The sequence below is a fragment of the Aegilops tauschii genome, chromosome 6 (assembly GCF_002575655.3).
Source record: "Aegilops tauschii subsp. strangulata cultivar AL8/78 chromosome 6, Aet v6.0, whole genome shotgun sequence".
In the NCBI taxonomy this organism is placed as follows: domain Eukaryota; kingdom Viridiplantae; phylum Streptophyta; class Magnoliopsida; order Poales; family Poaceae; genus Aegilops; species Aegilops tauschii.
The window spans coordinates 72,550,645-72,573,577 of NC_053040.3; positions in this window are offsets into that span (position 1 = coordinate 72,550,645).

Consider the following 22,933-nt stretch of genomic DNA (forward strand, 5'->3'; position numbering starts at 1 on the left):
CAAGATAAAAGTTCAATATTGACATAAAAATAATAATACTTCAAGCATACTAACTAAGCAATTATATCTTCTCAAAATAACATGGCCAAAGAAAGTTCATCCCTACAAAATCATATAGTTTAGTCATGCTCCATTTTCGTCACACAAGAATGCTCTCATCATGCACAACCCCGATGACAAGCCAAGCAATTGTTTCATACTTTAGTAATCTCAACTTTTTCAACTTTCACGCAATACATGAGCGTGAGCCATGGATATAGCACTATGGGTGGAATATAATATAATGATGGGGGTTATGTGGAGAAGACAAAAAAGGACAAAGTCTCACATCAACGAGGCTAATCAATGAGCTATGGAGATGCCCATCGATTGATGTTAATGCAAGGAGTAGGGATTGCCATGCAATAGATGCACTAGAGCTATAAATATATGAAAGCTCAACAAAAGAAACTAAGTGGGTGTGCATCCAACTTGCTTGCTCACGAAGACCTAGGGCACTTGAGGAGCCCATTGTTGGAATATACAAGCCAAGTTCTATAATGAAAAATTCCCACTAGTATATGAAAGTGACAAAACAAGAGATTCTCTATCATGAAGATCATGGTGCACTTTGAAGCACAAGTGTGGAAAAAGGATAGTAGCATTGTCCCTTTTCTTTTGGGCCTTCCTTTTTTTATTTGGCCTTTCTTCCCTTTTTTTATTGGGACAATGCTTTATTAATGATGATCATCATACTTGTATTTATTTACAACTCAAAGATTACAACTCGATACTAGAACAAAGTATGACTCTATATGAATGCCTCCGGTGGTGTACCAGGATATGCAATGAACCAAGAATGACATGTATGAAATAATTATGAATGGTGGCTTTGCCACAAATACTATGTCAACTACATGATCATGCAAAGCAATATCACAATGATGAACGTGTCATGATAAACGAAATGGTGGAAAGTTACATGGCAATATATCTCGGAATGGCTATGGAAATGCCATAATAGGTAGGTATGGTGGCTGTTTTGAGGAAGATATAAGGAGGTTTATGTGTGAAAGAGAGTATCATATCACGGGGTTTAGATGCACCGGCGAAGTTTGCACCAACTCTCAATGTGAGAAAGGGCAATGCACGGTACCGAAGAGGCTAGCAATGGTGGAAAGGTGAGAGTGCGTATAATCCATGGACTCAACATTAGTCATAAAGAACTCACATACTTATTGCAAAAATCTACAAGTCGTTAAAAACCAAGCCCTACGCGCATGCTCCTAGGGGGATAGATTGGCAGGAAAAGACCATCGCTTTGCCCCGACCGCCCCACATAAGGAGGCCACTCAAAGAACACCTCATGTTTCAAATTTGTTACATAACGTTTCCCATACGTGCATGCTACGGGACTTGCAAACTTCAACACAAGTATTTCTCAAATTCACAATTACTCAACTAGCACAACTTTAATATCACTACCTCCATGTCTCAAAACAACCATCAAGCATCAAACTTCTCTTAGTATTCAACACACTCATAAGAAAGTTTTTACTAGTCTTGAATACCTAGCATATTAGGATTATTTAAGCAAATTACCATGCTATTTAAGACTCTCAAAATAATCTAAGTGAAGCATGAGAAAATAATAATTTCTATAAAACAAAACTATCACCGTGCTCTAAAAGATATAAGTGAAGTGCTAGAGCAAAAACTATATAACTCAAAAGATATAAGTGAAGCACATAGAGTATTCTAATAATTTCCGAATCACGTGTGTCTCTCTTAAAAGGTGTGTACAGCAAGGATTATTGTGGTAAACTAAAAAGCAAAGACTCAAATCATACAAGACACTCCAAGCAAAACACATATCATGTGGTGAATAAAAATATAGCTCCAAGTAAAGTTACCGATGGAAGTAGACGAAAGAGGGGATGCCTTCCGGGGCATCCCCAAGCTTTGGCTTTTAGGTGTCCTTAGATTATCTTGGGGGTGCCATGGGCATACCCAAGCTTAGGCTCTTGCCACTCCTTGTTCCATAATCCATCAAATCTTTCACCCAAAACTTGAAAACTTCACAACACAAAACTCAGCAGAAAATCTCGTGAGCTCCGTTAGCAAATGAAAACAAAAGACCACTTCAAGGTACTGTAATGAACTCATTCTTTATTTATATTGGTGTTAAACCTACTGTATTCCAACTTCTCTATGGTTTATAAACTATTTTACTAGCCATAGATTCATCAAAATAAGCAAACAACACATGAAAACAGAATCTGTCAAAAACAGAACAGTCTGTAGTAATCTGGAACTAACGCAAACTTCTGGAACTCCAAAAATTCAGAAAAAATAGGAAGACCTACATAATTTTTTTATTCATCAGCAGCAATTGAAATCAATATTTTATCACGTTCTGGTGATTTTTAACAATTATTTTCGTGAACAGAAAGTTTCTGGAATTTTCAGCAAGATCAAATAACTATCATCCAAGAAGATCCTATAGGTTAAACTTGGCACAAACACTAATTAAAACATAAAAACACATCTAACCAGAGGCTAGATCAAAGATTTATTCCTAAACAGAAGCAAAAAGAAAAAAAAGAAAAATAAAATTGGGTTGCCTCCCAAGAAGCGCTATCATTTAACGCCCCTAGCTAGGTATAAAAGCAATGATAGATCTAGGTATTGCCATCTTTGGTAGGCAATCCATAAGTGGCTCTCATAATAGATTCATAAGGTAATTTTATTTTCTTTCTAGGGAAGTGTTTCATGCCTTTCCTTAACGGAAACTAGAATCTAATATTCCCTTCCTTCATATCAATAATTGCACCAATCGTTCTAAGGAAAGGTCTACCAAGAATAATAGGACATGAAGGATTGCAATCTATATCAAGAACAATAAAATCTACGGGCACATAGTTCCTATTTGCAACAATAAGAACATCATTAATTCTTCCCATAGGTTTCTTAATAGTGGAATCCGCAAGGTGCAAGTTTAGAGAGCAATCATCAAATTCACGGAAGCCTAGTAAATCGCATAAAGTTTTTGGAATTGTGGAAACACTAGCACCCAAATCACACAAAGCATAGCATTCATGATTTTTAATTTTAATTTTAATAGTAGGTTCCCATTCATCATAAAGTTTTCTAGATATAGAAACTTCCAACTCAAGTTTTTCTTCATAAGATTGCATCAAAGCATCAACGATATGTTTGGTAAAGGCTTTATTTTGACTATAAGCATGAGGAGAATTTAACACGGATTGCAACAAGGAAATACAATCTATCAAACAGCAATTATCATAATTAAATTCCTTGAAATCCAAAATAGCTAGTGGGTTCATTAATATCAAGAGTTTTAATCTCATCAATCCCACTTTTACCAATTTTTGCATCAAGATCTAAAAACTCTGAATTTTTGGAACGCCTTCTAGGTAAAGGTGGATCATATTCAGTCCCATCATTATCAAGATTCATATTGCAAAACAAAGATTTAATAGGGACACATCAATAACTTTTAGATCTTCATCTTTATTTTCATAGAAATTCGAAGAACACGCTTTCATAAAGCACTCTTTCTTAGCACGCATCCTAGCAGTTCTTTCTTTGCACTCATCAATGGAAATTCTCATGGCTTTGAGAGACTCATTGATATCATGATTAGGAGGAATAGATCTAAGTTTTAAAGAATCAACATCAAAAGAAATTCTATCAACGTTCCTAGCCAATTCATCAACTTTGAGCAATTTTTCTTCAAGCAAAGCATTGAAATTCTTTTGCGAATTCATAAATTCCTTAACACTAGTCTCAAATTCAGAGGGCATCTTATTAAAATTTCCATAAGAATTGTTGTAGGAATTACCATAATTATTAGATGAATTACTAGGATACGGCCTAGGATTAAAGTTTCCTCTATATGCGTTGTTACCAAAATTATTCCTACCAACAAAATTCACATCCATAGATTCATTATTATTCTCAATAAAAGTAGACAAAGGCATATCATTAGGATCAGAAGAAACACTCTTAGTAGCAAATAATTTCATAAGTTCATCCATCTTTCCACTCAAAACATTAATTTCTTCTATTGCATGCACCTTTTTATTAGTAGATCTTTCAGTGTGCCATTGAGAATAATTAACCATAATATTATCTAGGAGTTTAGTAGCTTCTCCTAAAGTGATTTCCATAAAAGTGCCTCCCGGGACCGAATCTAAAAGATTTCTAGAAGCAAAATTCAATCCGGCATAAAATTTTTGTATAATCATCCACAAATTCAAACCATGCGTAGGGCAATTACATATCATTAATTTCATCCTTTCCCAAGCTTGTGCAACATGTTCATGATCAAGTTGCTTAAAATTCATAATATCGTTTCTAAGAGAGATGATCTTAGTGGGAGGAAAATACTTAGAGGTAAAAGCATCTTTGCACTTATTCCAAGAATCAATACTATTTTTAGGCAAAGACGAAAACCAAGCTTTAGCACGATCTCTAAGAGAAAAAGGAAATAGCTTCAATTTAACAATATCATTATCCACATCTTTCTTCTTTTGCATATCACACAAATCAACGAACCTATTTAGATGGGTAGCGGCATCTTCACTAGGAAGGCCGGTGAATTGATCTTTCATGACAAGATTCAACAAAGCTGTATTAATTTCACAAGACTCAGTATCGGTAAGAGGAGCAATCCGAGTGCTAAGGAAATCATTGTTGTTGGTATTGGTAAAGTCACATAATTTGGTATTATCTTGAGCCATCGTGACAAGCAAGCAATCCAACACACGAGCAAACAATAAGCAAGTGGAAAAAGAGGCAAACGGAAAAAGGAGAGGGCGAATAAAACGGCAAGGGTGAAGTGGGGGAGAGGAAAACGAGAGGCAAATGGAAAATAATGTAATGCGGGAGATAAGGGTTTGTGATGGGTACTTGGTATGTTGACTTTTGCGTAGACTCCCTGGCAACGGCGCCAGAAATCCTTCTTGCTACCTCTTGAGCACTGCGTTGGTTTTCCCTTGAAGAGGAAAGGGTGATGCAGTAAAGCAGCGTAAGTATTTCCCTCAGTTTTTGAGAACCAAGGTATCAATCCAGTAGGAGGCCACGCACGAGTCCCTCGCACCTACACAAACAAATAAATCCTCGCAACCAACGCGATAAGGGGTTGTCAATCCCTACACGGTCACTTACGAGAGTGAGATCTGATAGATATGATAAGATAATTTTTTTGGTATTTTTGTGATAAAGATGCAAAGTAAAATAGAAAGCAATAAAAATAACTAAGTGTTGTAAGACTAATATGATGGAAAATAGACCCGGGGGCCATAGGTTTCACTAGTGGCTTCTCTCAAGAGCATAAGTATTTACGGTGGGTGAACAAATTACTGTTGAGCAATTGACAGAATCGAGCGTAGTTATGAGAATATCTAGGTATGATCATGTATATAGGCATCACGTCCGAGACAAGTAGACCGACACCTGCCTGCATTTACTACTATTACTCCACACATTGACCGCTATCCAGTATGCATCTAGAGTATTAAGTTCATAAGAACAGAGTAACGCTTTAAGCAAGATGACATGATGTAGAGGGATAAATTCATGCAATATGATATAAACCCCATCTTGTTATCCTCGATGGCAACAATACAATACGTGCCTTGCTGCCCCTACTGTCACTAGGAAAGGACACCGCAAGATTGAACCCAAAGCCAAGCACTTCTCCCATTGCAAGAAAGATCAATCTAGTAGGCCAAACCAAAGTGATAATTCGAAGAGACTTGCAAAGATAACCAATCATAGCCTCTCCGATGATGTGTGAGTAGTTTAACTCAGACCTTCGGGTCCATAGTTATTAGCTAGATGGCTTCTTCTCTCTTTTTGGATCTCAATACAATGTTCTCCACCTCTCTCATGGAGATCTATTCGATGTAATCTTCTTTTGCGGTGTGTTTGTTGAGACCGATGAATTGTGGGTTTATGATCAAGTTTATGTATGAACAATATTTGAATCTTCTCTGAATTCTTTTATGTATGGTGTTGATGTAGAAGCCCTCCGTGATCGATGCCCCCTCCGGCGGAGCTCCGGAACAAGCCCCAAGATGGGATCTCATGGGTACAGAAGGTTGCGGCGGTGGAATTAGGTTTTTGGCTCCGTATCTGGTAGTTTGGGGGTACGTAGGTATATATAGGAGGAAGGAGTACGTCGGTGGAGCAACATGGGGCCCACGAGGGTGGAGGGCGCGCCTGGGGGGGGGGGTAGGCGCGCCCCCTACCTCGTGCCCTCCTGGTTGATGTCTTGACGTAGGGTCCAAGTCCTCTGGATCACGTTCGTTCCGAAAATCACGTTCCCGAAGGTTTCATTCTGTTTGGACTCCGTTTGATATTCTTTTTCTGCGAAACTCTGAAATAGGCAAAAAAACAGCAATTCTGGGCTGGGCCTCCGGTTAATAGGTTAGTCCCAAAAGTAATATAAAAGTGTATAATAAAGCCCAATAATGTCTAAAACAGAATATAATATAGCATGGAGCAATAAAAAATTATAGATATGTTGGAGACGTATCAAGCATCGTCTCGCGTTGATTCCACTTCCCAAAATTCACATATATTCCAAAAACAATCTCCGTCAGTTTTTATCCCGTTTGGACTCCGTTTGATATGGATTTTCTGTGAAACAAAAAACATGCAACAAACAGGAACTGGCACTGGGCACTGTATTAATATGTTAGTCCCAAAAATAGTATAAAAAGTTGCCAAAAGTATATCAAAGTTGTATAATATTGGCATGGAACAATCAAAAATTATAGATACGACGGAGATGTATCACTATGCAAGGGGTACCTCACGAGGTTCGCATGACGTGAGCCATGACGACCAAGGCCAGGCGGGCGCCAGCGGGCGCAGAGTACTCGTTGCCTCTTTGGTGCTAAAGGGGCAGGCACAGGCGAGGAGTCCCGAGGCATCAGGAAAATGTTTCCATATTGGTGCAACAAGACCAAGACCAGCAGGACGGAATGACGGAGGTCACCACGGAGCCCACAACGGCGTCACAACCAGAGTCTTTGGCAGGCGAAGACCACCTTTTGTCAGGATAACTTGTACTAGTTGTCTCCCTTTAAATTGGTCGTTGTGGGATCCCTTCCCACCTAATATTTGGGAAGAGGATGATAACCCACAAGTATAGGGGATCAATTGTAGCCTCTTTCGATAAGTAAGAGTCTCGAACCCAACGAGGAGCTAAAGGTAGAACAAATATTCCCTCAAGTTCTATCGACCACCGATACAACTCTACGCACGCTTGGCGTTCGCTTTACCGGAAGCAAGTATGAAACCAGAAGTACTTTGTAGGTGTTTTTGGATAGGTTTGCAAGAAAGTAAAGAGAGCGTAAATAAAAGGTAGGGGCTGTTTAGATAAAGACACAACTAAATTAGTTTTATTAAAGAGCTTTTTGTTACGAGAAAGTTATTTGTCCCTAGGCAATCGATAACTAGACCGGTAATCATTATTGCAATTTGATTTGAGGGAGAGGCATAAGCTAACATACTTTCTCTACTTGGATCATATGCACTTATGATTGGAACTCTAGCAAGCATCCGCAACTACTAAAGATCATTAAGGTAAAATCCAACCATAGCATTAAAGTATCAAGTCCCCTTTATCCCATACGCAAACAACCTACTTACTCGGGTTTGTGCTTCTGTCACTCACGCCACCCACCATAAGCAAATCATGAACATATTGCAAACCCTATAGCGGGAATCCCTCACGCTTGCGCGCCACGGAGAGCACCATAGGACAGCACCAATAATAAAACATGCAACTCAAACCAATCTTGATCATCAAATAACCCATAGGACAAAACGGATCTACTCAAACATCATAGGATAGCCATACATCATTGGGAAATAATATATAACGTTGAGCACCATGTTTAAGTAGATATTACAGCAGGTAAGAGAGAGGTTACACTGCTGCATAGAGGGGGGAAGAGTTGGTGATGATGGCGGTGAAGTTGTTGGTGAAGATTGAGGTGATGATGATGGCCCCGGCGGTGTTCCGGCGCCACCGGAAGAGAGGGGGGGAGAGCCCCCCTTCTTCTTCTTCCTTGACCTCCTCCCTAGATGGGAGAAGGGTTTCCCCTCTGGTCCTTGGTCTCCATGGCATGGGAGGGGCGAGAGCCCCTCCGAGATTGGATTCGTCTATCTTTTTCTCTTTGTTTCTGCGCGCTCGTCTGCTGCCCTTTCACTGTTTCGTATATATATGGAGATCCGTAACTCCGATTGGATTGAAACCTTCGCCGTGATTTGTTTTCTTCCAAAAATTAGCTTTCTTTTGGCCGAAGAAGGGCATCAACCGCTTTACGGGGAGCCCACAAGGGTCAGGGGCGAGCCCAGGGGGGTGGGGCACCCCCCTGCCTCGTGCCTCCCTCGGGCACCGTCTCGCGTGGATTTTTCTTCCGGAATTCTCCAAATATTCCGAAAATATTCTACGTCCGTTTTTATCCCGTTTGGATTCCGTTTGATATGGGGTTTCTGCGAAACATAAAACATGCAACAAACAGGAACTGGAACTGGGCACTGGATCAATATGTTAGTCCCAAAAATAGTATAAAAAGTTGCCAAAAAGTATATGAAAGTTGCATAATATTGGCATGGAACAATCAAAAATTATAGATACAACGGAGACGTATCAGCATCCCCAAGCTTAATTCCTACTCGTCCTCGAGTAGGTAAATGATAAAAAAGATAATTTTTGATGTGGAATGCTACCTAGCATAATCTTGATCATATGTCTAATCATGGCATGAATATTAAGACATGAGCGATTCAAGGCAATAGTCTATCATTTGACATAAAAACAATAATACTTCAAGCCTACTAATAAAGCAATCATGCCTTTTCAAAATAACATGGCCAAAGAAAGTTATCCCTACAAAATCATATAGTCTGGCTCTGCTCCATCTTCACCACACAAAATATTCACATCATGCACAACCCCGATGACAAGCCAAGCAATTGTTTCATACTTTTCACGTTCTCAAACCTTTTCAACTTTCACGCAATACATGAGCGTGAGCCATGGACATAGCACTATAGGTGGAATAGAATATGATGGTGGAGGTTGTGTGGAGAAGACAAAAGGGAGAAAGTCTCACATCGACGCGGCTAATCAACGAGCTATGGAGATGCCCATCAATTGATTTCAATGCGAGGAGTAGGGATTGCCATGCAACGGATGCACTAGAGCTATAAGTGTATGAAAGCTCAAATTGAAAGTAAGTGGGTGTGCATCCAACTTGCTTGCTCATGAAGACCTAGGGCATTTGAGGAAGCCCATCATCGGAATATACAAGCCAAGTTCTATAATGAAAATTCCCACTAGTATATGAAAGTGATAACTCAAGAGACTCTCTATATGAAGAACATGGTGCTACTCTGAAGCACAAGTGTGGTAAAAGGATAGTAGCATTGCCCCTTCTCTCTTTTTCTCTCATTTTTTTATTTTCTCTTTATTTTTTGATTTTTTATTTTTTTGGTGGGCTTCTTTGGCCTCTTTTTTTATTTGGGCTTCTTTGGCCTCTTTTATTTTTTGTAAAGTCCGGAGTCTCATCCCGACTTATGGGGGAATCATAGTTTCCATCATCCTTTCCTTACTGGGGCAATGCTCTAATAATGATGATCATCACACTTTTATTTACTTACAACTCGATGTCTAGAACAAAGTATGACTCTATATGGATGCCTCCGGCGGTGTACTGGGACGTGCAATGATCTAGCGTAGCAATGACATCAAAAAACGGACAAGCCATGAAAACATCATGCTAGCTATCTTACGATCATGCAAAGCAATATGACAATAAATTCTCAAGTCATGTATATGATGATGATGGAAGTTGCATGGAAATATATCTCGGAATGGCTATGGAAATGCCATAATAGGTAGGTATGGTGGCTGTTTTGAGGAAGATATAATGAGGCTTATGTGTGATAGAGCGTATCGTATCACGGGGTTTGGATGCACCGGCGTGTTGGGGATCGTTGCAGAATTTTAAAATTTTCTATGCATCACCAAGATCCATCTATGGAGTTTACTAGCAACGAGAGGGAAGGAGTGCATCTACATACCCTTGTAGATCGCGAGCAGAAGCGTTCAAGTGAACGGGGTTGATGAAGTCGTAGTCATCGTGATCCAAATCACCGATGACCGAGCGCCGAACGGACGGCACCTCCGCGTTCAACACACGTACGGAGCAGCGACGTCTCCTCCTTCTTGATCCAGCAAGGGGGAAGGAGAGATTGATGGAGATCCAGTAGCACGACGGCGTGGTGGTGGAAGTAGCGGGGATCCCGGCAGGGCTTCGCCAAGCGCAAGCGGGAGGGAGAGGTGTCACGGGAGGGAGAGGGAGGCGCCAGGGGCTAGGGTACTGCTACCCTCCCTCCCCCCCACTATATATAGGCCCCCAGGGGGGGCGCCGGCCCTGGGGATCCCATCTACATGGGGGGCGGCGGCCAAGGGGGGAAACTTGCCCCCCAAGCCAGGTGGGGCGCCCCCCACCCCCAGGGTTTCCAACCCTAGGCGCAGGGGGAGGCCCATGGGGGCGCACCAGCCCACCAGGGGCTGGTTCCCCTCCCACTTCAGCCCATGGGGCCCTCCAGGATAGGTGGCCCCACCCGGTGGACCCCCGGGACCCTTCCGGTGGTCCCGGTACAATACCGATAACCCGCGAAACTTTCCCGGTGGCCGAAACTGGACTTCCTATATATAATTCTTCACCTCCGGACCATTCCGGAACTCCTCGTGACGTCCGGGATCTCATCCGGGACTCCGAACAACTTTCGGGTTTCCGCATACTAATATCTCTACAACCCTAGCGTCACCGAACCTTAAGTGTGTAGACCCTACGGGTTCGGGAGACACGCAGACATGACCGAGACGACTCTCCGGTCAATAACCAACAGCGGGATCTGGATACCCATGTTGGCTCCCACATGTTCCACGATGATCTCATCGGATGAACCACGATGTCGAGGATTCAATCAATCCCGTATACAATTCCCTTTGTCAATCGGTATGTTACTTACCCGAGATTCGATCGTCGGTATCCCAATACCTTGTTCAATCTCGTTACCGGCAAGTCTCTTTACTCGTACCGTAATGCATGATCCCGTGGCTAACTCCTTAGTCACATTGAGCTCATTATGATGATGCATTACCGAGTGGGCCTAGAGATACCTCTCCGTCATACGGAGTGACAAATCCCAGTCTCGATCCGTGTCAACCCAACAGACACTTTCAGAGATACCTGTAGTGTACCTTTATAGTCACCCAGTTACGTTGTGACGTTTGGTACACCCAAAGCACTCCTACGGCATCCTGGAGTTACACGATCTCATGGTCTAAGGAAAAGATACTTGACATTGGAAAAGCTCTAGCAAACGAACTACACGATCTTTGTGCTATGCTTAGGATTGGGTCTTGTCCATCACATCATTCTCCTAATGATGTGATCCCGTTACCAATGACATCCAATGTCCATAGTCAGGAAACCATGACTATCTGTTGATCAACGAGCTAGTCAACTAGAGGCTTACTAGGGACATGTTGTGGTCTATGTATTCACACATGTATTACGATTTTCGGATAACACAATTATAGCATGAACAATAGACAATTATCATGAACAAGGAAATATAATAATAACCATTTTATTATTGCCTCTAGGGCATATTTCCAACAGTCTCCCACTTGCACTAGAGTCAATAATCTAGTTACATTGTGATGAATCGAACACCCATAGAGTTCTGGTGTTGATCATGTTTTGCTCTAGGGAGAGGTTTAGTCAACGGATCTGCTACATTCAGGTCCGTATGTACTTTTCAAATATCTATGTCTCCATTTTGAACACTTTCACGAATGGAGTTGAAGCGACGCTTGATATGCCTGGTCTTCCTGTGAAACCTGGGCTCCTTGGCAAGGGCAATAGCTCCAGTGTTGTCACAGAAGAGAGTCATCGGGCCCGACGCATTGGGAATCACCCCTAGGTCGGTAATGAACTCCTTCATCCAGATTGCTTCTTGTGCTGCCTCTGAGGCCGCCATGTACTCCGCTTCACATGTAGATCCCGCCACGATGCTTTGCTTGCAACTGCACCAGCTTACTGCCCCTCCATTCAAAATATACACGTATCCGGTCTGTGACTTAGAGTCATCCAGACCTGTGTCGAAGCTAGCATCGACGTAACCCTTTACGACGAGCTCTTCGTCACCTCCATAAACGAGAAACATATCCTTAGTCCTCTTCAGGTACTTCAGGATATTCTTGACCGTTGTCCAGTGTTCCATGCCGGGATTACTTTGGTACCTTCCTACCAAACTTACGGCAAGGTTTACATCAGGTCTGGTACACAACATGGCATACATAATAGACCCTATGGCCGAGGCATAGGGGATGACACTCATCTTTTCTCTATCTTCTGCCGTGGTCGGGCATTGAGCCATGCTCAATTGCACACCTTGCAATACAGGCAAGAACCCCTTCTTGGACTGATCCATATTGAACTTCTTCAATATCTTGTCAAGGTAGGTACTCTGTGAAAGACCAATGAGGCATCTTGATCTATCTCTATAGATCTTGATGCCTAATATATAAGTAGCTTCACCAAGGTCCTTCATTGAAAAACACTTATTCAAGTAGGCCTTTATACTTTCCAAGAATTCTATATCATTTCCCATCAATAGTATGTCATCCACATATAATAAGAGAAATGCTACAGAGCTCCCACTCACTTTCTTGTAAACACAGGCTTCTCCATAAGTCTGTGTAAACCCAAACGCTTTGATCATCTCATCAAAGCGAATGTTCCAACTCCGAGATGCTTGCACCAGCCCATAGCTTGAGCGCTAGAGCTTGCATACTTTGTTAGCATTCTTAGGATCGACAAAACCTTCCGGCTGCATCATATACAATTCTTCCTTAAGAAAGCCGTTAAGGAATGCCGTTTTGACGTCCATTTGCCATATCTCATAATCATAGAATGCGGCAATTGCTAACATGATTCGGACGGACTTCAGCTTCGCTACGGGTGAGAAAGTCTCATCGTAGTCAACCCCTTGAACTTGTCGATAACCCTTAGCGACAAGTCGAGCCTTATAGATGGTCACATTACCATCCGCGTCTGTCTTCTTCTTAAAGATCCATTTATTTTCTATGGCTCGCCGATCATCGGGCAAGTCAGTCAAAGTCCATACTTCGTTTTCATACATGGATCCTATCTCAAATTTCATGGCTTCTAGCCATTTGTCGGAATCTGGGCCTGCCATTTCTTCTTCATAGTTCGAAGGTTCACCGTTGTCTAACAACATGATTTCCAGGACAGGGTTGCCATACCACTCTGGTGCGGAACGTGTCCTTGTGGACCTACGAAGTTCAGCAGTAACTTGATCCGAAGCTTCATGATCATCATCATTAACTTCCTCCCCAGTCAGAGTAGGCACCACAGGAACATCTTCCCGCGCTGTGCTACTTTCCGGTTCGGAAGGGGTGACTATCACCTCATCAAGTTCCACTTTCCTCCCACTTATTTCTTTCGAGAGAAACTCTTTCTCCAGAAAGGACCCGTTCTTGGCAACAAAGATCTTGCCTTCGGATCTGAGGTAGAAGGTATACCCAATGGTTTCCTTAGGGTATCCTATGAAGACGCATTTTCCGACTTGGGTTCGAGCTTTTCAGGTTGAAGTTTCTTGACATAGCATCACGTCCCCAAACTTTTAGAAACGACAGCTTAGGTTTCTTCCCAAACCATAATTCATACGGTGTCGTCTCAACGGATTTCGACGGAGCCCTATTTAAAGTGAACGCGGCAGTCTCTAAAGCATAGCCCCAAAATGAGAGCGGTAGATCGGTAAGAGACATCATAGATCGCACCATATCCAATAGAGTGCGATTACGACGTTCGGACACACCATTTCGCTGAGGTGTTCCAGGCGGCGTGAGTTGTGAAACTATTCCACATTTCCTTAAGTGTGTGCCAAATTCGTGACTCAAATATTCTCCTCCATGATCTGATCGTAAGAACTTTATTTTCCTGTCACGTTGATTCTCAACCTCACTCTGAAATTCCTTAAACTTTTCAAAGGTTTCAGACTTGTGTTTCATTAGGTAAACATACCCATATCTACTCAAGTCATCAGTGAGAGTGAGAACATAACGATAGCCACCGCGAGCCTCAACACTCATTGGACCGCACACATTAGTATGTATGATTTCCAATAAGTTGGTTGCTCGCTCCATTGTTCCAGAGAACGGAGTCTTGGTCATCTTACCCATGAGGCATGGTTCGCACGTGTCAAATGATTCGTAATCAAGAGACTCCAAAAGTCCATCTGCATGGAGCTTCTTCATGCGCTTAACACCAATGTGACCAAGGCGGCAGTGCCACAAGTATGTGGGACTAACGTTATCAACTTTACATCTTTTGGTATTCACACTATGAATATGTATAACATCACGTTCGAGATTCATTAAGAATAAACCATTGACCAGCGGGGCATGACCATAAAACATATCTCTCATATAAATAGAACAACCATTATTCTGGATTTAAATGAGTAGCCATCTCGCATTAAACGAGATCCAGATACAATGTTCATGCTCAAAGCTGGCACTAAATAACAATTATTGAGGTTTGAAACTAATCCCGTAGGTAAATGTAGAGGTAGCGTGCCGACGGCGATCACATCGACCTTGGAACCATTCCCGACGCGCATCGTCACCTCGTCCTTCGCCAGTCTCCGCTTATTCCGCAGCTCCTGTTTTGAGTTACAAATATGAGCAACCGCACCGGTATCAAATACCCAGGAGCTACTACGAGTACTGGTAAGGTACACATCAATTACATGTATATCACATATACCTTTGGTGTTGCCGGCCTTCTTGTCCGCTAAGTATTTGGGGCAGTTCCGCTTCTAGTGACCACTTCCCTTCCAATAAAAGCACTCAGTCTCAGGCTTGGGTCCAATTTTTGGCTTCTTCCCGGCAACTGGCTTACCGGGCACGGCAACTCCCTTGCCGTCCTTCTTGAAGTTCTTTTTACCCTTGCCTTTCTTGAACTTAGTGGTTTCATTCACCATCAACACTTGATGTTCCTTTTTGATCTCCACCTCCGCTGATTTCAGCATTGAATATACCTCAGGAATGGTCTTTTCCATCCCCTACATATTGAAGTTCATCACAAAGCTCTTGTAGCTCGGTGGAAGTGACTAAAGGATTCTGTCAATGACCGCGTCATCCGGGAGATTAACTCCCAGCTGAGACAAGCGGTTGTGTAACCCAGACATTTTGAGTATGTGCTCACTGACAGAACTATTTTCCTCCATTTTACAACTGAAGAACTTGTCGGAGACTTCATATCTCTCGACCCGGGCATGAGCTTGGAAAAATATTTTCAGCTCTTCGAACATCTCATATGCTCCGTATTTCTCAAAACGCTTTTGGAGACCCGGTTCTAAGCTGTAAAACATGCCGCACTGAACGAGGGAGTAATCATCAGCACGTGATTGCCAAGCGTTCATAACGTCTTGGTTCTCTGGGATGGGTGCGTCACCTAGCGGTGCTTCTAGGACATAATCTTTCTTGGCAGCTATGAGGATGATCCTCAGGTTCCGGACCCAGTCCATATAGTTGCTGCCACCATCTTTCAGCTTGGTTTTCTCTAGGAACGCGTTGAAGTTGAGGGCAACGTGGGCCATTTGAGCTACAAGACATATTGTAAAGATTTTAGACTAAGTTCATCTAATCAAATTATTCAATGAACTCCCACTCAGATAGACATCCCTCTTGTCATCTAAGTGAAACATGATCCGAGTTAACTAGGTCGTGTCCGATCATCATGTGAGACGGACTAGTCAACATCGGTGAACATCTTCTTGTTGATCGTATCTTCTATACGACTCATGCTCGACCTTTCGGTCTTCCGTGTTCTGAGGCCATGTCTGTACATGCTAGGCTCGTCAAGTCAACCTAAGTGTATTGCGTGTGTTCCGAGGCCATGTCTGTACATGCTAGGCTCGTCAACACCCGTTGTATGCGAACGTTAGAATCTATCACACCTGATCATCACGTGGTGCTTCGAAACAACGAACCTTCGCAACGGTGCACAATTAGGGGGAACACTTTCTTGAAATTATTATAAGGGATCATCTTTGTAACGCCCCGAGACCGACGCTTCAGAAGACTTCCTTATTTTTCGTGATCTCCGCGTGTTTCTTTTGGTGCTTGCTCTTTTATTTTTGCATTGCATCATGTCATCATGCCATCATGTCATTTAATTTTTTTTAAACTCAACTAAATAAATTGCATGGATCTTCAATCCATTTAAATCGAGGGAATTCACATGGCGATTTCTCTTTATAACATATCCTCCTAATACTTATGGAGCTATTATAAATATTCCATTCGTTGGAGTTCACCATAACACACTTGCAAATATCCCAATGCCTTTGTTATCTTAATTCTTGGTCTCCAACCTCGCATTATATTTTTTTCATCTTATTCCGGAGCTCCACCAAAAATCCAAACATTTTTGGACCTCCCCAACCCTCACTTCCTTCAAATCATTTGAATTAAATTCAAATGCATTTGAATTTATATCGTCCAATCAGGCCACTTCTATTTTTCTTGGAACGAGCATATTTTGTGAGTCCGGGAAAATTATCTGCCTGCCCAAATCCTATCTCTACCTTCCGTTCTTCTTCTTTTTCTTCTTTGTCATTTTTCTGTTTTTTTTTGGAAAAAGAAGAAGAAGGAGAGCAGCCACAGCACGGCCTTCTCACAACAGTCGGCCCAGGCCACCGCGGCCTCCCGCAGCCCACCACCCAGGCCTAGGCCCAGTCGGTGCCCCACCTAACCCTTGCCCGATCGAATTCCCTCTCCTGCACCGCATCGCTGGGTCGCCGCCGCCTCCCCGCCTCTGCCTCTGGCCGCCGCCAGCGAGCAGCTCCGCCGGAGCCATGCCCCGTCGCCACTCCGGCCGGCGAGTCCAGGCCGCGCAGCTCGCCCGCCTCGTTCCCGGAGGGAACCGATGCTCCCGCGCCTCTTCCTCACCAGTCGCCGTCGTCCGAGCGCTCGAGGAGAGGAGCTCCTCGAGCACCTGCGTCCGCGTCCGTCGTCCTCGCGCCTCCCTTCCTCGTCCCGCACCCGAGCTCCTAGAGCCCGAGCCGTCCCCGAGCTCCTCCTCCTTGCTGCTTCGTTTGTCGCCGAGCAGGAGCTCCGCCGCCTCGACTACTGGTCCGGTCGCCATCGGCCGCTCCCTCCCGCTCGCCTCCTTCTTCTCTTCCTCGCGCGCCCGCGACCATGGCTGCCTCAGCATCAAGCTCGCCTTCGTCTCCCTGGTGACCGACTGCGTCGACCTCCTCTGCAAGGACAAGCCACTGCTGCTGCCACCACCACCACCTTGCTCCGTCGCTCGCCTCCCCCACGACCTCGCGTCGCCCCACTGCCCGAGCCGTCCTCTCCGCCCTGCCTCTTGGTGTCTGCACCACCACCACGTCGTGGCAATTTTGTTGCTTCACTGTCGGGCACGAGTTGCCTTGCTGCTGCACAAACCAGAGGCTCTTTGTCTTGCTTCGTTTTGGATTGGCCAGTACGAGACGCCAAGTACCGCACCGGACGCCAAGTACCTCTACGAACGACACTGGATGTAAACGAACGTGTACAACTTTCATTCCGTGCATGTCTCCAAGTACCACGACATTGACGGCCCTACAAGTTCAACTATGGTTGCCGCGTACGACTACCGTCGACCCTCGAAGACTCCGTGGACCCGTCAAGTACCTCTACCGACGACCTCGAACATCTACGAAAACGTGTACCACTACCGTCGCCGAAGCCCCGTGTAACGGAACCGTCAAGTTCGACTACCTTCGTGTGTACCACTACTTCCCTCGACAATTTTGAACCGCCACGAAATACACGCTTCAAAGGTATAACCGCCGAGAACGACCGCCCGTGAACGAATGCATGTGTGGTATGAGTTGCTCGTGTGTGCACCGTTTCCGAGAGAGGTCTTTGCACGTTCCTCGTTTGCCATGCCGCCGTTTCGTGGGAACCCGGTAACCGGGATCACCCCACCATCTTTTGCATGTTCCGCACATCCACATCTTCGTTTGCACCGGTCGCTCAGCGAGTTATCGGAATCGGGACGTTGCCATGGCATCGTTTCCGTTTTCATCGCCGTCGCACCCAATTCTTTCTGCCATGGTGACCAAATGCTCCTAATCATCTTCATGTCAACATTTTCATAAAATTGCTTAAAACTTGCATCTGCCATTCGCATCATGATAACAACATTTAAATGTTTACAATTGATGTTTGCATTTAAATTGCTAATTTTCATGAGGGGTTATCGGAATTGTTGTTTGTTATTTCCGGCCTCATTTAAACTTGCCTAAATAGATAGTTTATTATGCTTCACCTCTTGCCATGGTAATCAACATTTAATATGGTCGAGTACATAATGAGAGAGAACTAAATAACTGATGTGGTGTTTCGTCAATATACAACTCGTTGCATATTGAGCTCCACTTAACTTGTAGTTTCGTATGTGCACTTTGCCATGCCATGCCTCATTAAACCGGACATGCATCATACTTGATTGTGCATCATGCCATGTTTATGTGGTGGTTGTTTACTATGTTGTTTGTTTCTTTCTGGGTTGCTTCTCTCGTTAGCTTCGGTTTCGTTCCGGAGTTGTGAGGATTCGTTCGTCTACGTCCGCTTGCCTTCTTCATGGATTCGTTCTTCTTCCTTGCGGGATCTCAGGCAAGATGACCACCCCTCGAAATCACTTCTATCTTTGCTTTGCTAGTTGTTCGTTCTTTTTCCATGCTGCGCTACCTATCACTTGCCATATCATGCCTCCCATATTGCCATGTCAAGCCTCTAACCCACCTTGTTCCTAGCAAACCGTTGTTTGGCTATGTTACCGCTTTTGCTCAGCCCCTCTTATAGCGTTGCTAGTTGCAGGTGAAGATGAAGATTGCTCCATGTTGGATTATGTTTATGTTGGGATATCACAATATCTCTTATTTAATTAATTAATGCATCTATATACTTGGTAAAGGGTGGAAGGCTCGGCCTTATGCCTGGTGTTTTGTTCCACTCTTGCCACCCTAGTTTCCGTCATACCGGTGTTATGTTCCTTGATTTTGCGTTCCTTACGCGGTTGGGTGATTTATGGGACCCCCTTGACAGTTCGCTTTGAATAAAACTCCTCCAGCAAGGCCCAACCTTGGTTTTACCATTTGCCTACCTAAGCCTTTTTCCCTTGGGTTCTGCAGACTCAAGGGTCATCTTTATTTTAAACCCCCGGGCCAGTGTTCCTCTGAGTGCTGGTCCAAACTAGAGCCACTTGCAGCGCCACCTCGGGGAAACTCGAGGTCTGGTTTTAGTTGTACGTAGTGTTCATCCGGTGTGCCCTGAGAACGAGATATGTGCAGCTCCTATCAGGATTTGTCGGCACATCCGGGCGGCTTTGCTGGTCTTGTTTTACCATTGTCGAAATGTCTTGTAAACCGGGATTCCGAGACTGATCGGGTCTTCTCGGGAGAAGGTTTATCCTTCATTGACCATGAGAGCTTATAATGGGCTAAGCTGGGACACCCCTGCAGGGTATTATCTTTCGGAAGCCGTGCCCGCGGTTATGTGGCAGATGGGAATTTGTTAATGTCCGGTTGTAGAGAACTTGACACTCGACTTAATTAAAACGCATCAACCGCGTGTGTAGCCGTGATGGTCTCTTCTCGGTGGAGTCCGGGAAGTGAACACGGTTTCTGGGTTATGTTTGACGTAAGTAGGAGTTCAGGATCACTTCTTGATCATTGCTAGTTGTCGACTGTTCCGTTGCTCTTCTTCTCGCTCTTATTCGCGTATGTTAGCCACCATATATGCTTAGTGCTTGCTGCAGCTCCACCTCATTACATCATCTTTCCTATAAGCTTGAATAGTCTTGATCTCGCGGGTGTGAGATTGCTGAGTCCTCGTGACTCACAGATACTTCCAAAACAGTTGCAGGTGCCGATGATACCAGTGCAGGTGACGCAACTGAGCTCAAGTGGGAGCTCGATGAAGATCTTGTTCGTTGTGTTGTTTCTCTTCATGTTGATCAGTAGTGGAGCCCAGTTGGGACGATCGGGGATCTAGCAGTTGGGTTGTCTTCTTTTATTTTGGTTCCATAGTCGGACCTATGTGTGTACTCTGATTGATGTATGATTTAATTATGTATTGTGTGAAGTGGCGATTGTAAGCCAACTCTTTATCCCATTCTTGTTCATTACATGGGATTGTGTGAAGATGACCCTTCTTGCGAGAAAACCACAATGCGGTTATGCCTCTAAGTCGTGCCTCGACACGTGGGAGATATAGCCGCATCGTGGGCGTTACAATCTTACTTACTACCGTCGTTCTAAGCAAATAAGATGTAAAACATGATAAACATCACATGCAACCAAATAGTGACATGATATGGCCAATATCATTTTGCTCCTTTGATCTCCATCTTCGGGGCGCCATGATCATCTTCGTCACCGGCATGACACCATGATCTCCATCATCGTGTCTTCATGAAGTTGTCACGCCAACGATTACTTCTACTTCTATGGCTAACGTGTTTAGCAATAAAGTAAAGTAATTTACATGGCGTTATTCAATGACACGCAGTTCATACAAAAAATAAAGACAACTCCTATGGCTCCTGCCGGTTGTCATACCCATCGACATGCAAGTCGTGATTCCTATTACAAGAACATGATCAATCTCATACATCACATATATCTCATTCATCACATCCTTTTTGGCCATATCACATCACAAGGCACATGCTGCAAAAACAAGTTAGACGTCCTCTAATTGTTGTTGCATGTTTTTACGTAGCTTCTATAGGTTTCTAGCAAGAACGTTTCTTACCTACATAAAACCACAACGTGATATGCCAATTTCTATTTACCCTTCATAAGGACCCTTTTGATCGAATCCGTTCCGACTAAAGTGGGAGAGACAGACACCCGCTAGCCACCTTATGCAACTAGTGCATGTCAGTCGGTGGAACCTGTCTCACGTAAGCGTACGTGTAAGGTCGGTCCGGGCCGCTTCATCCCACAATGCCGCCGAAACAAGATAAGACTAGTAGTGGCAAGAAAAATTGACAACATCTACGCCCACAACAAGTTTGTGTTCTACTCGTGCATAGAAACTACGCATAGGCCTGGCTCATGATGCCACTGTTGGGTATCGTTGCAGAATTTTAAAATTTTCTACGCGTCACCAAGATCCATCTATGGAGTTTACTAGCAACGAGAGGGAAGGAGTGCATCTACATACCCTTGTAGATCGCGAGCGGAAGCGTTCAAGTGAACGGGGTTGATGGAGTCGTACTCGTCGTGATCCAAATCACCGATGACCGAGCGCCGAACGGACGGCACCTCCGCGTTCAACACACGTACGGAGCAGCGACGTCTCCTCCTTCTTGATCCAGCAAGGGGGAAGGAGAGGTTGATGGAGATCCAGCAGCACGACGGCGTGGTGGTGGAAGTAGCGGGGATCCCGGCAGGGCTTCGCCAAGCGCAAGCGGGAGGGAGAGGGAGGCGCCAGGGGCTAGGGTACTGCTTCCCTCCCTCCCCCCACTATATGTAATCCCCCTGGGGGCGCGCCGGCCCTGGGGATCCCATCTACATGGGGGCGGCGGCCAAGGGGGGAAACTTGCCCCCCAAGCAAGGTGGGGCGCCCCCCACCCCTAGGGTTTCCAACCCTAGGCGCAGGGGGAGGCCCATGGGGGCGCACCAGCCCACCAGGGGATGGTTCCCCTCCCACTTCAGCCCATGGGGCCCTCCGGGATAGGTGGCCCCACCCGGTGGACCCCCGGGACCCTTCCGGTGGTCCCGGTACAATACCGATAACCCCCGAAACTTTCCCGGTGGCCGAAACTGGACTTCCTATATATTATTCTTCACCTCCGGACCATTCCGGAACTCCTCGTGACGTCCGGGATCTCATCCGGGACTCCGAACAACTTTTGGGTTTCCGCATACTAATATCTCTACAACCCTAGCATCACCGAACCTTAAGTGTGTAGACCCTACGGGTTCGGGAGACACGCAGACATGACCGAGACAACTCTCCGGTCAATAACCAACAGCGGGATCTGGATACCCATGTTGGCTCCCACATGTTCCACGATGATCTCATCGGATGAACCACGATGTTGAGGATTCAATCAATCCCGTATACAATTCCCTTTGTCAATCGGTATGTTACTTGCCCGAGATTCGATCGTCGGTATCCCAATACCTTGTTCAATATCGTTACCGGCAAGTCTCTTTACTCGTACCGTAATGCATGATCCCGTGGCTAACTCCTTAGTCACATTGAGCTCATTGTGATGATGCATTACCGAGTGGGCCCAGAGATACCTCTCCGTCATACGGAGTGACAAATCCTAGTCTCGATCCGTGTCAACCCAACAGACACTTTCAGAGATACCTGTAGTGTACCTTTATAGTCACCCAGTTATGTTGTGACGTTTGGTACACCCAAAGCACTCCTACGGCATCCGGGAGTTACACGATCTCATGGTCTAAGGAAAAGATACTTGACATTGGAAAAGCTCTAGCAAACGAACTACACGATCTTTGTGCTATGCTTAGGATTGGGTCTTGTCCATCACATCATTCTCCTAATGATGTGATCCCGTTACCAATGACATCCAATGTCCATAGTCAGGAAACCATGACTATCTGTTGATCAACGAGCTAGTCAACTAGAGGCTTACTAGGGACATGTTGTGGTCTATGTATTCACACATGTATTACGATTTCCGGATAACACAATTATAGCATGAACAATAGACAATTATCATGAACAAGGAAATATAATAATAACCATTTTATTATTGCCTCTAGG